Raw genomic sequence first — 6,000 nt, 5'->3', positions numbered from 1 at the left:
TCAGTCACTGCAAAGATTTCAGAACTTTAAGGAACTACAAGGAATGGCAGTGTTACTGTAAGCAGTTAGTGAGCTTGCTCTGACATCCTCTGGTGTAAACTGGGAGTAATCCCACTCATCTCCTGATTTCATTCTGTATTTTTCCAAGTGAAACAATAAATGGGGTGATGTGAGATCCAGAGCAAGATCCAGAATCAGTCCCTATCTCTGCGGGTGCCAAGGTGATCCCTTCATTCTTGAGCTTTCCTTTTTACGTTTCATAAGCAGAACACACATGGATAAAAGCAAGCCAAAAATTATAGACAAACACATCTGCTGAACATAGAACAGTTTGGATTTGAACATAGAACATAGAACAGTTTGGATTTGAAGAAGCAAGAGGCATTAAAGATCATCTAGTCCAAAACCCCTGCCATGAACAAGGACATCTCCCACTAGACTCAGTGTCTCACTGCCCCATCCAACCTGGTGTTGAACACCTCCATGGATGGGGCATCCACAGCTTCTCTCGGCAGCCTGTGTCAGTACCTCACCATCTCCATAGTGAAAAATTTCTTCTTCTTTAGGAGACAAACAGTAGATACTCCTAATGACTTCATTCCTTCAAGGAAAGATCAAACAACTGAAAACTCCATACCTGGTTCTTCCCCAGACCTGTGCCCATTACTTTCCCAGCAACAGTAGGTGTCAGTATCTAATTTCTCTTGCTGGATTATATGTGACCTGAAGCAACACTTTTTCCCCATTTTAAGGACTAATTGGGTTCTCAACTCACTCAGATCAATCAAACCACTGATGTAGCCTTGATGTAAAGTAAGAATCATTGGTGGTTGCTATTTTTAATTGCTATGAATCTCTCAAAGTAAAAATAAGAAATCCTTAAAAAGCATATTTGAGATCACTGTGGTTTACAGCTCTTCACAGTGAATTCTATAGCGAGGACCTTTTCTGAGGAATGCTTCCCAGATACTGTCTCTTTTCCTCTCTGGCAAGCATTGTCAGCTGGCTATGTGAGGGCTCACAGCATTCTGCAGACCTCAGTCCTGCCTGAAAGGATGCCATTGAAATAGTCACTTTGTGTTCAGCATACTTAATGACCATTGTAAATATTAACACACCACATTTCCAATGGCCTTCTGCTGCTTGAAATCATTATCTTTAATGAAGACAAAAAAAGACAAAGAGGTCAAACAATCATTCTCTATCAAAACTTTTAAATTCAACAAAGAGATTGTGGGGGTGAATTCACCTTTCCCATACAGTGTAGGGAAACCTGCTCCAGGTTCACACAGATGTCTGCAGTATTTAAGGCTGTTGGCCTGAATCCCACCCCATGTGGTCAGCTGAAAAGATCACTCTGTGGAAGGCACTGTGAGTTTTTCCACAGACTTATCAGAAATCAATGAATACCTAATATGTGTTCTCTGTAACCTAAGGGGGGCTACGCTGCTTACCCAAAAAGAAAAGCTAAGCAGGATTCAGTATTAAGATAGTTTAAGAGAGAAAAATTACCTTCTGTGCTTCACGTTACATAAGACACCTGGGTACAGAGGGACATTTCTCACCTGGGTAGGAAATAATCTCCTTCTGTTGTTAACTTAGTGAGGAAACTATTTTCAGCTGGTGAACAGCAGAAAATATTTTCTTAGTTAAAAAAAAAAAAAATCTTAACATTCTTATTGAAATTCTGTTGTGGTAAATTCTGTGAGCTGTGCAGACAAGGCAATGCAGCTCACTCTGGAAGACAGGCTGCAATGTGAGTTGGAACAAATGTGGTGATGCTCTTCCTTACAGAGCCGTATGAATTATTTATCGTAATCTTTTTTGTAGAATTTAGCTGATTTTTCTCTTTGCTGAATGATTCTGAGCAGATGGTAACTTCAAGTGTTTTGGGAGGTTGCTTATTTCTATTTTTTAAATTAAGGTACTGGATTTATGGGACCTGTAAAGTACTGCTACAAGTTTGAAATATGTGCCATGTGATCAGTTATCCAGACCATACAGATTTGTTGTTGTGCCCTGAAAAGTAATAATTTGAGCAATGGCAAAACATCCCACAGAACAAAGAAAAATAATTACAAAGGGAACAACTATTTCTCTCATAATATGTCCATGAGATGACATTATGGTCTGGATGAATGGACAAAGCAAGACGGGTAAAAAGATCTGTTTCGAATGCAGTGACTAATAGGTTGCACTTGGGCTGTAGATCAGTAAGAAGGAGAAAAACACAAGGGTCTATCCTGATACCTGCACTGTCTAACGTGTGTCAGTGTCAAGAGGAGGATCAAAGCAATCCCCTTAGCAGGACTGCATGTGGCACCAAAACTGGGGTACAGTTGGGATCTGTTGATCTGCTACAAGGGAGGCTTTCCCTACTTCAACTCTGCTGGTGGCCTATGCAGTAACTCATTCTGCCTTGCTGCACGTTTGAATCTGCCTCTCTAACTACAGATGGAAGTTGCTTCTACAAGACTTGCTTATTTTATTTCAAATTTTCAGCAACAAAGAAACATCAAGGCTATTTAAGTTTTAAAAGCATTATTTGTATTAGCTAACTTTCCTATTCCTCCTCCTGGTAGCTCTATGTCTTATTCATGGTGAATATGAAAACAAAAATCCTTTCCCAGTCTAGGAGGAGAAAGATGAATAACTGCTATTTCCAAAATATTTTTGTTCTTGTTCTTGATGCCTTGAAGAAAAAAACTGGCACCCCGTGAAAATAGCCTTTTGTTAGTAGATTTCACATACAGGTCTTCAATTCACTGGGACTCACCTGGTATTCCTTTGCCCTGAGTTCTTTTTTGTTGTTCTTTGGGTTGTTTTTCTGTTTGTGTTGTTTTTTCTTGTGTACTTCTTCCGTCTTTCCCCCTCTCCTGCTTGCTTTCTTTCCCATCGTGTGTTCTGATGATTTATGCATGTCAACATGTTCCTAGGAATGCCTGCCGATATTCAAATGCCTGGAAGAAAAATCTTTTGTAAGGAGTTACTGAAGTTGCTACTAAAATAACGTTATTACTTTCTTCTTTTATTTTCCAACTGTAATCAGCTCTGATCCATTTGGAGGCATTATCCTTACCAAGAAGTCTTGCCTGTTGCTTGGGCAACACTTCAGTTTAATTTGCTTACAATGCTCAATAGATGGAGGAAGGAGGCTTCTTCATTTTATTGCTTGGGGAAGATTCTCTTAAATATCATTATACTCATCTGCTGCTCAGAAATCATAATGATTATGTGGCTCCAAGACAGAAGGCATTTGGGAAAATGAACAGATACTGACTTAGAAGTACAAATGGCATTAACAGTGAAGTGAACAGTACAGCCTGATCCATGATGCCAGCTCTCCAGAGCCAGGTGCTGGGCTGAATGTAGATGGCATGTGGTCAGCAGAAGTGTGTGTGCCATGCTGCCTGTGGGTGGAGGTGAAAAGATGGTAGAATATCTCAGCACAGTGAGGTGCCACCACGCTTTGGCTGAGTTCAGCAAGGTTTGTGTCAGAGCAACCTAGCAGTTTAGAGCAAACATCTCTTAAATCTGCCTCTTTCACCACTCAGCGCCCTGCTTTGTCCTCTTTGCTAACAGGGAATCTGGCTTTGCTATCTGTTTGGATAAAACTACCTGCTAAAACTGCAGGTCTAATATTCAGATTGTCAGAAAGGTAATTCAAGGCTGTGGCTGTCCACGCTCTTTGAAATTCATCTTGTGATGTTTGACTGCGCTGAGGCCTCTGATAAGGCCAAACTTTGAATACTGTGTTCAGTTTTGGGCCCCTCACTGCAAGAAAGGCACTGAGGCCCTGGAGTGTGTCCAGAGAAAGGCAATGAGCTGTGAGGGGTCTGGAGCATAAGGCGTAAAAGGCATAAAAGGAGAGACTGAGGGAGCTGAGACTGCTCAGCATGGAGAAGAAGAGGCTCAAGGGAGACCCTCTTGTTCTCTGAAACTGTCTGCAAAGAAGGCTGAGGTGGGAGGTGGGAGTTGGTGTCTTCTCCCAGATAGCAGTGATAGGACAAGAGATAATGGTCTTGAGCTGCACCACAGGAGGTTAAGGTTGGATACTAGGAACAATTTCTTCTCAGAAAGGGTGGTGAGGCACTGGCACAGGCTGCCCAGGGAGGGGGTAGAGTCACTGTCCCTTGAGGTGTTCAAGAAAAGGGCAGAGGTGGTCTAGAGCAGTCACAGGAATGGGCTGATGGATGATCTTAGTGATCTTAAAGCTTTAGTGATTCTGTGATGCTCTGGGGTGGTTCGGAATGTTGTGGGCCCTTTCTGCCCACCAGTGCTGAGGGACCATGAGCAATTGCACTCCAGTGCGTACCTTAGGGCATGGAACAGAGTGAGACCTTGGAGTTTTTCCCTGGTTGTGATGCTGTCCTTGTTATGGTCAGAAGAAATGGGGAAAGTGCTCATTCTCATGCAATAAAAGGCAGTGCACTTTTACACATTCAGGAGGAGGGAGTAAGGCACAAGTAGTAATTAATCTAGATATGTGCACTTCAGAAACTGTCCAGCAGTGATAGTGTTGCTTTTTTTTCCCCCACTCTTTGGTTTCTGTTAGAATGGATGACCTTTTTGGCATGCTCATGATGTCAAAAGGTAGCACTGCTGCAGCCGCAGGATCTCACTATGTTATATGACACACTGCTATTAAGCTGCTGCACCAGTGAGAAATTACTTTTAATACAAAAACTGCCTCTTGGTGCTACAAGTCATCACACGCTCTCCCTGAAGTATGATTTGTAAACAACTATCTCTGTAACAAAACTTCTTATAGCCTGGAGGGTTTCTTTTCTCCGAAAGGGAACATATTGCTTCTTCCTACAAAATTTACTCTTAGCGCTCCTTTTCTTGATGATATTCTAAATAAGAAATCACTCCCTACCATGGAAAAGCCTGATCAAACATAATTCTGTGAATTGAAAGGCAACAGTAGTCAAAACTGCAGTATCTGTAGCTAGGCTAAAGCAAAGTATGTTTTAATGATAAACAAACTCGAATGATTCGAATGATTGAACTAACCAGCTGTATCTATCTAATCTTCTCTGATCTTCAAATTGGTTCTTTCACTGCTTTTTCAGTACAGCTCACAGAAACATTAATGGATTCTTTAATCTAGCAGACAAAAATGTAACTGTATAAAACAGCTTGAAGTTTAAGTAAATAAATTCCAAATAACACAGTGAATATTTTTAATAGTGAAGTAATACTTTTCAATCAGATTATCATTTATAAACTGTGTAAAATTTCCTTAAATCTTTCACTGTTTAGAACAGATCATGCTCCTGAAAAATTCTCTAAATATATTTAATCAGTGGTTACTCGAAAAAAATTTGTAGATGTGTCACTGCTAGGAAGCAACAGAATTACTGCTTACGTGCTCTTATGTCTGCTAGCGTGCAGCCCCTGAAGACAAAGCTGCCATGGCAGAAGGCTCATCCCATCCACCCTTTGCTGTTGTCTCTCCTGCCTGTGTCTTGGAAGCAGGGAGGGCAGAAGTACGTGCTGTCAAGGCTCTGCCCATGCTGTGTGCCCACCAACAGCTGTGTGCCCACCCGAGCTGGAGACGGCCTGGATGCAGCTGCAGAAAGCAGGCAGAGTGACACTGAGAGCTAAGTGTACAGAGTCAGCTGCAAACAGAAGAGATGTTCAGGTCATCTGTATGGACGTGGAAATGAAGCCCTGGTCTCATTAGAAACTACCTCAGGCAGAATACACAATAGTAATCCACAGATGTTGATCACACAGGTAATAATGGAGACAGAATTACCCACCATTTTCTCTTCCTCAAAATGTTTTAAGATTGAACAGTTGCAAATGAAGAAGTGCAAAATGTTGTCATCTAGGGAGCCCAGATGCACAGCAAACACATTCCCCTTGTCAAGCCCAGCAGCAGCAGCTCCCTCTGTGCTTATTTATGCTGAGGAACTGCCCTGAATTTTTACTGCATCTCTGCTTTCTGTCTTCTTTATTCACTCTTTATCCATTGCCCCATGCCTGTAAAGA

The sequence above is a fragment of the Lagopus leucura genome, unplaced genomic scaffold (genome assembly GCF_019238085.1).
Source record: "Lagopus leucura isolate 7727_CA_CO unplaced genomic scaffold, USGS_WTPT01 Super-Scaffold_702, whole genome shotgun sequence".
Classification (NCBI taxonomy): domain Eukaryota; kingdom Metazoa; phylum Chordata; class Aves; order Galliformes; family Phasianidae; genus Lagopus; species Lagopus leucura.
Note: the sequence above shows the minus strand (reverse complement) of the source record.